Genomic DNA, 11,951 nt, shown 5'->3' on the forward strand with positions numbered 1-11,951 from the left:
GACCATGATTCTTAAACAAATATATTAGCTAAATTGCATATAAATATCAGGAGTATTATCATTAAGTGGTAATAAGCCCACATAAATTGTATTATATTTCATGTGCGTATTAAAATGTGTTTCAATGAACACAAATGAGAACATTATAATTCATGTTGGCTTCGAATTAACACATACCATGTGGTGTGTTGAGTTCAGATTTGCCTTGATGAATTCTCATTGCATTCGAGTTATGCTCTCGTACCGTGTTAGGAATTGTTGGGCTCCTAAAGCCTCGTTCAAAAGTAGGAGAGAATATAAAAGATTATTATGGCGTGGATTTAAGAGCAATTAGATCTCATCTCTAGAAGGAGAATTAACCATAGATTCTCTAAAGTTTCTCAATCACATAGGATAATGCTTGAATTATTGAAAGGAGCGTCTTTCTTTGAATTTGTTTTCTAATTATGGACTTGATAGTAAATCAATCAGAGAATGATGTGCGTTCCTTTTTGTTTGGGTGATTAGAACTCGAGAGCCCTAGCGGCTTAAGAAATGCTCAGTTTGCTATTTCTCATGGAGAGAAGAAATAAAGAGATGGCAATGGATTATATCAATCGACATAATCAATTTTCAAGTTTAGTAGGCAGAAAACCTATAGAAATTGCCCGGGGGTTATCAGTAACCTGATATGTAGATATATAATAGAATCTAGCTCCAAGGAGCTCATTGGATTGAAATGTACGACGAAGATGGGGAGTGGAAAAGTCATGAGAACCACATATTGGGACCCGACTCGTTAAACAAGTTTTTCTTTTATTCCTTGCGATGGCGACTTAACAGCACAATGAGCCACGAATGGTACGAGGATACTTTAACCAGGGGCCCAAACTGTTGTAGAGCGCGTTCCCCTTGGAATTTCGGTTGGCCCCATTCTTAAAACACAGGTTAGTTTATTGAAAGGCGACATCCTCGTACCAGGGGACCAAACTGTTGTGGAGTGCGTTTCCCTTGGAATTTCGGTTGGCCCCATTCTTAAAATACAAGAAAAACATTTGACACGTTTTTAGTTTATTGAAGGCCACGTTTAATTACCGGACGATACCATTTATTTATTGACATATAAATTTTCGCGACCACATTCATACATAAGAAAATTAGGAATTAATCATGACCTATAAACAAAAATATTAATTAAATTGCATATGGATATTAGGATAATTATCATCTAGTAGTAATATGCCCACATTTATTGCATTATATTTCGCATGTCAAAAAAGAAAAATTGTTGTAATATGATCACAAACCATGTTTCAGTGAACATGGATGAAAACAATATAATTCGCGTTGGTTCCAAATCAATTCATATCATGCGGTGTGTTGAGTGCTTATTTGTGTCAATGGATTTGCATTACTTTCGAGTCGTATTGTCGTTTTGTGTTGAGAATAGTCGGGTCCCTAAAGCATCGTTCGGGAGTAGGGGAGCATACCAATCGACAGAAAAATCCGTAAACCATTAGAACGTCTCAATTTCTTCTCTTTTTTCTCTCTACCGTAACACGGGCTCTCTAAAGTTTCTCAAATCAGGTATGAGAATGCTTGAATTATTAAATGAAGTGTCTTTCTTTGGAATTGGTAATGTTCGAGTCTCTCTAAATAAAGCTATGGACTTGATAGCAAATTGATTAGACAACGTTATGCATTCTCTTTCGTTTGAGTCTGTAAGAAGGGTACAAGGAAATCGTACTGGAGAGTGCGTCCCCCTTGAATTTTCAGGGGTCACATCATTTCCATACAATGGATCATTTAACATGTTTTTTCGTTTATTGAAGGCAATGTTTGGTTATGCTAGGATGACGATGTTGATTTATTAACATTTAAATTTTAGTGATCTAAATTAGTTATTTATTGTATAAAAAATTAGAGATTGATGACGACCTCAAAACAAAGATATTAGTTAAATTACATATAGATATAAGGAGTATTGTCATTTAGAAGTAATAAGCCCACATGAATTGCATTATATTTCGCATGCGTTGCAAAAAAGAAAAAATGTTGTGATGTGCTTACAAACTCCCGGGCTATGTCCTTCTCCTCCCTTCGACTCCATTGGTCATTGGTAATCACAATAGAAGCATAATCATGGAATAAATGTGACTCGTTATTAGAACGTCTTGATTTCTTCTCTTTTCTCTCTCTACTGTAGCACAGGCTTAGTCAAGCGCATATCGCTATCGTCATTTACTCTCTTGCATCACCTGCATTGCCGACAACGCCTCTTCTCTTAGTAATCTTCACAAGATGTCAATCGCTGTGAGCCACTTCATTTCTGTATGTCTCAATGACAACGGGGATATTGTTTCCCTTTAGTCAAGTTCTCTCACTGTCGGCGTAGCTTGTTGATAATAGAGAAAAGAGAGAGAGAGAAAGGGGCCCTTGGGGGTAGGTATATGCATACGCCATGTTAGCAATTTTCAACTATAATGAGACAATAATTGAAGTAGTGTATACGTATATGCCATATCAACAATTTATGACAATAATCTCTCTCTCCATCTACTTGGATATGGATGCCTCCTCGAAAGCATTCACCATGGGAAAATTGTCTAAAAAGTCGTAAACCTTTTAATTTTGTCAGTTAAATCTTAACTATTTTCATGATTTGGCAATTCAATTTATTAGATAAATTTTGACTGGAAAATACTGATGTAAGCGTCAACCATCTTACATGGCAGCCAACATTTTTTTTTTTTTTTGGTCGAAGTGAAAACGCTTTGATTGATACTAAGTAGGTGGAATACAAGTAGTAGGAAAATCAACACATAATATAAGAAAGAGTTCGTGCGGGGGATTAATAACCCAATTACCTGGCAAGGAACCGGAATGGTGTGATTTTGCGATCCAGTCTGCGGCTCGGTTGGACTCACGGGGTTCAAATAGCAAGACGACATCCTTCATTTGGCCCAATAGCTGCCGGCGAGTCCAGACAAAGGGCCGCGAGGCCCATGGAATTTCTATGCGGCCCAGAATCGACTGAACAGCAAGGAAGTAGTCGCTGGATACAGAGAAAGTGGCTTCAATTCGTGCGGTTGGAAGTGTTTCTGACAGATCAGTTTTCTTCTCCTTCAACCACTCGAGCGAACGCCGGATAGCTAGGGTTTCGGCCATGTGAGCTGATTGAGCTCGGATTTTCTGCACAAAACCAGCGGTACACACCCCATCAGCTCCTCTATAGATGCCGGCTATGGATCCCTCCGATCTGCTCTCCTACCATGAACAGTCCACGTTAATCTTCCACGCGCCCGGATCTGGAGGTACCCATGAGTGTCGTTCCGAGGTAGTCGCTGTCCTTTGTGGTTGCCACTTCTCGAATAGTTGCTGAGCTAGGCGAGCTTCACTGATTATCTTGTTTTGTTCTATTTTCCGGCCTTGAAAGATCAGGCCGTTTCGTGCTTTCCATATGTAACATAAGGTGGTCCCGAAGGTCGCCTTTTGACTTACTGAGTTGCCGAAGAAGAGGTAGTTGCATACCCACTGATCTGTTCTTATAACTGATGTCGGGGAGATGCTGATTTGATCACTGAAATTCAGCCATATTGCATTTGTCCACTGGCATAGGATAAATAGGTGCTCGGAGGACTCCGGATGCTCGCGACAGAGAGGGCAAGTAGGCTCAGGTAAGATTTTCCTCCGGCACAGGTTGAGTCTCGTAGGGAGGCCTTCGGTACATAAGCTCCACATGAAGTGCCGGATTCTGGGATTAGTATGTAAGTGCCATATTTCCTTCCATAGTCGGTTGGGGACTTGAAAAGATGATGATGCCTGATTCTTTGTGTTTGTTTTGGTTGTTGCTCATAGTCTGTGGTACCCATGTTTGATTTGATAGTTCCCCGAGTGATGCCCTGTCCATATTAAGTAGTTAGGTTTGGTGTTTGTGTTGAGTGTTGTTTGCTGGATCTCCTCTAAGATGTTACTGTCAAAAAGCTCATTAATGAGTTGATTCTTCCATGTACGCGAGTGTGGATCAATAATATCTGCAACTAGCTTGGGGTCATTTTGATTCGCCAATCCTCCAATTTTGCCTGACATGAGCCAACGATCTTCTCTTAAGTTTATAGATTTGCCATCTCCAACCTCCTATTTCAGATCAGGTTCTAGAGCATCTCGGCCAAGTAGGAGGCTCTGCCAACCCCATGATGGTCTGGCGCCCTTAGTAGCAGTCCATAGGCTACCATTAGGGAAGTAGAGTCCTTTAAAAATTTTGCTCCATGAGGCTTCTGGAGTTTGATGGAGTCTCCAGGCTTGTTTCCCCAGCATTGCCTTGTTAAATTCCACTAAATCTCTAAATCCCAATCCACCTTGGTCCTTTCTCCTCTTTAAGACATCCCAACTCTTCCAATGAATACCTCTATGTACTGCATTCTTCCTCCACCAAAATTCTGAAATTTTCCTTTCAATCGCTCGACAAATGGATAGGGGTATTTTGAATATGTTCATGGCATATTGGGGAAGAGCCTGAACAACCATTTTTATTTTATTTATTTATTATTTTTTTTTGGTGACCCAGGGAACCTTCGTGCGTCGCTTCGCAAAGGGAGAGTAAACCCCGGAGTGGGTAGGGCCCCCACCGCCGGCCCATCCACAGTAAGTCGCGCGTTGAGCATTGAAGCACTGCGGACGCGAAGTCTCGAACTCTTCCCCTTGGTGTGGAGGGTACCAAGCCTTAACCGTGCGGCCACCGCGGGCGGTGGTAACAACCATTTTTATTAGTACTTCTTTCCCCGCCTTCGAAATTAACTGCTCCTTCCAGCCCTCCAATTTTCTGTCCACCAGTGCCATGATCCAATTGAACATATGTTTTTTGTCAGACCCCAATCGGATGGTATCCCCAAGTATTTTCCAGTTTTTTCTAAGATAGGAACCCTCAATTCAGATGCTATGTTTCTTTTTAAAACCTGTGGACAACTTTCCCCAAAGACCACCCCAGATTTGTTATGATTAACTGACTGGCCCGTCGCAAAGCAATAGCAATTCAGTAAGTTGGCAAGATTCTGAGCTTCTCTAAGTGTTCCATCCAGAAAGAAAATAGCATCATCTGCGAAAAATAAGTGGGAGAGAGTGGGGTAATGAGGGTTTAGTTTGATACCTTTTAGGCTACCATCACTAATAGCATTTTGCACCATATGGGAGAGGACATTGGCCAAAAGTATGAACAGATAAGGTGAGAGCGGATCGCCTTGTCGTATACCTCTGGATGGAATAAAGGTTTCCCCTGCTTCACCATTGATTAAAATTCGAAATTGGGCTGAGGATATGCAAAATCTGATTAGCTGCACCCATCTATCACTGAAACCCATCTTCTTCATGCAATCACATAGAAAGTCCCACTCTACTCTATCGTACGCTTTCTGCATATCTAGTTTCAGCACAGCCTGGAATTTTCTTCGCCTTTTTCGAACTCGTAGCTAATGGATGACTTCTTGGACTATGAAAATATTATCTTGTATCTGTCGATTGCTAACAAAGGCGCTTTGTTCAGGAGAAATAATAAGATGGAGCCAAGGTTTGAGCCGATTCGCCATGACTTTTGTGATAACTTTATAGCTGAAATTACACAAACTAATGGGCCTGAATTCTTATATGCTTTAAGGGTTTGCCACCTTGGGGATGAGTGTAATATGGGTTAAGTTTAGTTCTGGATCAAAGGTTCCTTCTCTGAAAAAGGAATTTACAAGTTGGAATATGTCTTCATGAGTGATATGCCACTGACTTTGATAGAATAGGCCACTTAGACCATCTAGTCCTGGGGCTTTAGTTGCTCCCATATGAAAAACAGCTTGCTGCACTTCTTCCTTTGTGACTGGTCTTATAAGCGCCTCATTCATTTCCTCAATTACCGTGCGTGGACATTGTTCTAGGACTGGTTGATAGTGTCGATGCCCCACAGATTGGTATAGATTCTTGTAGTAAGTTGTGATGTGTTGTTTGATAACTTGAGGCTCACGGCTCCACACATTCTCATCAAGTTTGAGCATGTTGATTTTATTTCTTTGTCACCTCTGAATGGTTGTTGCATGGAAGACTTTCGAGTTCCAATCACCCCAGTTCAGCCAATTAATTCTGGATCTGATGCCCCAATACATTTCTTCTTGGCGCCATAACGTGCCAATTTTCTCAGTTAAATTGTAGTATTCCTCACCCATATTTGTCTGGTTCTCCCTGTTCATTATCTGGATGAGCTGGTTTCTGAGCTGATCAATCTGTTTTGATGCATTTTTAAAGGATCTCTTGCTCCAATTCCTCAAATCTTGAGTTACTTTCTTTGTTTTCCTTACCAGGTTTTGGTGCTGCCCGTTTACTGCCTTCCAAGCCTGATCTACTACAGCTACACACTCAGGATGATCTACCCAGTAAGGCTCAAATTTGAACAATTTTTGTCTTTTCTGCACAACTGAATTTAAACAAAGCATTAGAGGACCATGATCAGAACCTATTGTTGGATATACAAAAGCTTCTGCATTAGGAAATAGGAGCCTCCATTCTAGGTTGCAAAATGCTCGATTAAGCCTCTCCTTGACTAATTCCTCACCTTCCCTGTTATTTGTCCACGTGAATGCACACCCCTTACTTTCAATGTCTATTAAAGAGCATGAGTCAACAAACTCTCGAAACGCTGTCATTCGGAACCTTTCCACTGATCTTCGACCCACCTTCTCCCAATGGTATAATACCTCATTGAAATCTCCTATGCATAGCCAAGGTTGTGAGGTGTTTCCATTTCTTGCTCGAAGATAGTTCCAAAGAGAAACTCTTTCTTGGAAAGTTGTTGACGCGTACAAAGACATCGGGGGTCTTCATTTTAATTCCATTTCCAGCATCTCAGCATGAAATTTCGATCATCTCGTGGCAGCTATACTCACAGAGATTTGCACCGACTCATCCCATAAGAGCACTAGTCCTCCCGCAATGCCGATAGGGTTAATAGCAAACATAGAAGTAAATCCTAGTCTTTTTTTTTTTTTTTTTTTTTTTTATATTTTCCACCACCTGGTATTGATTCTTTGTTTCCATAAGAAAAACCAGATTAGGTCTCTCACGAGCCACTAAGGCTCGTAGGTGTTGGACTGTCAAGGGAGAGCCTAGACCTTGACAGTTCTAGCTTAACACTCTCATGGCTCCTTTGGTGGCTTGTTAGGGCTAGCCACCAAAGCCCCTGCCGATTCACCTTCCCATACTTGAATGGGTGTATCCATAAGTTGGTCCAAATCCACTAGGGTTGTCAGTGAAACCCTCTTCTCATAGGGAGCAAAACATTTCAATTTTTTGGATGTTGGTTTTGTTGGACCAAGTTTCACTACCCCTTGAGTCGCTACACCTACATCCTGTATTTGATGTCTTTTGAAGATCTGAAGGCTGTTGTGTCCTCTTCCCTTTCTTTTGTGCAATAAGCTCTGCTGAATCTGGTTCTTCTGGTGTTGTTTGTGTCACAGGTTGATAAAGCACAAGGGCTTGACTCTCATCACAAGAACTTTTCCTGTTTGATTCATCACAAGAGGGGATAACAGGGGTTTCGGGAACCATTTCATCTTCTATTAAGGTAAAATCAGTGTCGCCGTAAAAGGTATTCCAGCAGGGACTAAGAGTTTTCACTTCTGCCTTTAACCAAGAACCATAGCGGCCTGGTTTGTCCTGAGGAAGTCCAGATTCTTCATAGGGATATGTTGGACAATAGTTAGCATAGTGGCCTATATAACTGCAGGAATAGCAAAAATGAAGGAGTCTCTCGTATTTAAAGTCAATCCACCAGTTGCGATCTCCCACATGAATGATTGTTCCAGTTTTTAGGGGCTGCATTAGATTCAGCCTCACTTTTGCTTTGCCTATCTTTCGAGAATCGTTGTTCCGAGCATCAATTCTAACTTCCTCTACCTCTCCCATTTTTCCAGCTATCATTCTAATACACTTCTCCGACATTGCAGCCCTTGGAAGACCCATCAAATGCACCCAGAACGAGCAGGAGTTGAATTCATAACAATGCTCGGGAACGGTAAGGTCTCCTTCTTGTAGGATTAGCAGATTACTGGCGAAAGACCAAAGGCCTGTTTGGAGTATTCTCTTCTTGTCTACCTCAGATTTAAATATGAAAACAAAGAAACCCTGTTCTATCACCTCACATCTGACTTCTTCTACCTTCCAAGACTTTTTCATTGTAGCCCAGAATGTTGGAAAGTTAGCATTTGGTTTCCACAACAATTTTCCATATAATAGATGCTCATAAGCCTTTTGGTTTACCTCAGGGATGTGATTATTCAACTCCGTAATGTCATCCGCAGCCCAGAGATCTCCCATACGTTTACAGAGGGTCAACACACGGAGCTGGTTTTCATGGCTGTTGTCCATTGCTTCAGCAGGGCTTTCTAGAGAAGAGGGTTGTCGTTCATGATAAAGATGGGGTTCCAAAGATGAACAGATTTTGGTTCAGACGATGGATTTATGGGGAATGAAGGGAGCTCGTAGATTACACGATCATTGACGACGGATCGAGTTATGACAAATTAGGGTTTGGGGAAGCAATTTGTTCGTTCATTTTTGATTGATTTTGGGTTGAAAGGAGGAAATGATTGATCAATCCGGTGGGAAAGGGGTAGCAATATCCATTGCGAAGGCAGATTCCAAGTCTGGAAAGAAAAAAGATCTATTCCATGAAGGAAAGAGGGTGAACTCACCATCGGCAAGAGAGGAGGCCACTATCGGGCGAGAGGAGGCGTCTTATGGCGGCTAACGTTAACGTGGATAATTTTTAATGATATTCTTAAAAATTTTGAATTTGTTATTCTTTTTTTTTTATTTTGTTTTCCTTTTTCATCATTCCCTTCTTTCCTTCTCCAGCCAATCACCAAGCCTCGACAATTGACCAGAGGCAATGGCCTGCATGAGGTCGTTGTCAACGCGCGATTTTCAACTAAAATTTGCTTAGATTGACTCAATTAACAAAAAGTGAAAATGTTTAAAAATCAATTGGCAAAATTAAAAACTTAGAATTGAATTAACAAAGGTACAATGAGATTGAGAAATTCGTCATTAAAAAGTAGGGAAGCATTCCCAGTCAAGTGCAAACTATGCTAAATCACGACCTGCACAAGCCAAAGAAGTAAAAACTTAATTGGTTTATTAGACTTGCAAAGTGTTTTATGGACCACCAGAAAATCGGGTCTCCATCTCTCCATGAACTTATGTGTATTAAATACAAAATTTCAGAAAATTTACTTCTCCGTTGGGAGCCAGTTAAGCAAGTAGACCAATTTCTGCGAAATATTGTGCAATCTAAAAATCTCTATTACTCTTGAAAGAATGACGGACCTGTCGCCATCGCATTACTTGTATGGATGATATCGATATCATGTGTTAATCTCTATATATTGTATCCCTAGAGATCTTAATTTGGTCTAAGAATTCTACAGCCGACACCATCGCATTACTCGTGAATCGCGTGAGAGCGAGAGAAAGCATAGTCTTATTTCCGAAAGCCAAAAGGATGATTCACCAAGTAATTTTTTGGCATTGCTTTATTGACTATACTTCATTTTATGTACCGCGTGGGCATTCTTTAAAACTAAGTCCCGACATTTTCCCTTGTTTCCCACCTTATAAACCCTAAAGCAATTCCTCGCTCTCTCTCGTCTCCAACCTGCCATCACGAAAATGGTTTCACCACCTATCACCTCCTCCTCCTCCTCCTCCTCCTCCTCCTTCTTCTCGTCTCCAACCTGCCATCACGAAAATGGTTTCACCACCTATCACCTTCTTCTTTCAATGGAACTCTTCTTCTTCTTCTTCTCGTCTCCAACCTGCCATCACGAAAATGGTTTCACCACCTATCACCTTCTTCTTTCAATGGAAGGCCGAGAAGACCCGGCGAGGGTTGTCAAGGAAGCGCTTGCGAAGGCGCTCGTGTACTATTACCCGTTGGCCGGGCGGACCTGGGAAGGGCCGGACTGCAAGCTCGGGGTGGACTGTACCGGCGAGGGGATTCTGTTCGTGGAGGCTGATGCTGACGTTAGCCTCCAGGAGCTCGGCGACTCCATGAAGCCGCCATGCGGCTTTGTAAATGAGGTGTTGGGTGATGTGGCTGGGTCACGTGACATCATTGGGTGCCCTTTATTGTCGGTCCAGGCAAAGTATCGTGTAAAATGGACGATATGTGATGCGACTAACAAATGAAAAAAAAAGAAGAGTTCGGAAATTCAAAGAGTATGGTTATAACTTTTTTTTTTTGTACTTTTCCAAATTATGATCAAGTAAAATAAACCTTTCAATTGTACTAATATAAATTTCATTTGTTTTTCGATGTTCAGTTGAATCCTAAAAATGAAGCGTTTGCATTTTTTGCTATTGGATAAAGAAAATTGTTAGAAACCAATTTTTCAATAATTTTTTATTTTTTATTTTAATTTTATTCTAATTTTTTTAGAAACCGATTTTTAAATTATTTTTAATTTTAGTTTTTATTTTCTTTCTTTTTTATATTCTTCTTCTTCTTCTTCGCCGGTCACTAGCCATGGTGACAACTAGTGACCAATTGAGCTCGCCGCCGCCAAAGGCTCGTGCTCACTTGGCTCACCGATTTGGCGAGCGGCAAGATTGCTAAATGTAGGCGAGCCTTGAGCTCACCAAGTCAATTGCCGGTTGTCGTTGTGGCCAATGACTCGCCAAGATAGAAGTTTAAAATAACAAGAAAAAGAAAATAATTAAAAATGAAAAAAGAAAGATGGAAAGGTTAACATGTGAGATAAGAGAAAATGAATGAGGAAATGTTTTTCTCATCTTGGAAAGTGGAAAAAAATTTCCCTATTTTAGAAGACTTTTTTTTGCATACGGAAAATATCTTCCTCAACCAGTTTATTTTCCATATGGAAAATCTGGAAAATATTTTCTTGGAAATTGTTTTAAGCAAAGAAGCCTTAATCATAAGCTTTTTCACATTCCGCAATTGAATACATTTGGCCAATTCTAGCTGAAAATCACTAAAGTTGACGTGTGGTATAACAGTGCGACGTAAACATTTTTTAATAATATTTTAATAAAATTTTAAATTATTATTTTTTTAAATTTTCTTTCTTTCATTATTTTTTCCTTTCATTTTGGCTTGGGCGAGCACCCGCAAATCCTTACCAGCCGCTAGTGAGGTCACCTCGCCTAAAGCTAGTAGGGCCATGAAGGCTCTAAGGGCGCTTGCTTAGATCTAGTGAGGCCTTTGTACCCTTGCCCTCGGTCCCGCCGGCTTTGGGTGAGGCGGTCATCGCCCAAATCTAGCGAGGGTTGCGACTCTCAAGTTAAGTCTTTGCTAGCCAAAACATTTTATTTTTGATCAAATTGAAAGGAAAAAATTATAAAAAATTTAATATCATTAAAAAAAATATATCCATGCCAACGTTAGCTGTATCACGAGGATAGTCGCCATCCACATCAACGATTAATGGTCAAAATTATTAGGATTGACTCAATTGACAAATTGTAAAAATATTTAGAACTAAATTGATACAATTAAAAGTTTAGGATTGAATAAATTTTAAAAAAATTTCAGTGCTTTCCCCATCATAACTTAGGCATGTTGCGATATGTAACTTGTTTAAAGCATTGCACTATTTAAAAACATATCTCGTGTAGATATCGTAAATTGATAGAACTTCAAGATATGTGTGTGTGTGTGCGCACGCGTGCATGCGTGCGTGTGTGTATGTGCAGGCGCCGCGCGTGTAGATATAGATATAGAGAGAGAGCTGGCAAAATGGGTCATAAACTCATATTATGACTCATTTTTAGTTAAAATGGGTTTATATGAGTTAAGTGAAAGTTAAATTTGGATTATAAATGGGTCAAGTGAAACTTAAATATGGGTCATAAATGGGTCAAGTGAAACTTAAATGTGGGTATGAGAAAGTAAAGCACAAAAAAAGGGTCGGATTATTAGG

The sequence above is a fragment of the Eucalyptus grandis genome, chromosome 5, assembly GCF_016545825.1.
Source record: "Eucalyptus grandis isolate ANBG69807.140 chromosome 5, ASM1654582v1, whole genome shotgun sequence".
In the NCBI taxonomy this organism is placed as follows: Eukaryota; Viridiplantae; Streptophyta; class Magnoliopsida; order Myrtales; family Myrtaceae; genus Eucalyptus; species Eucalyptus grandis.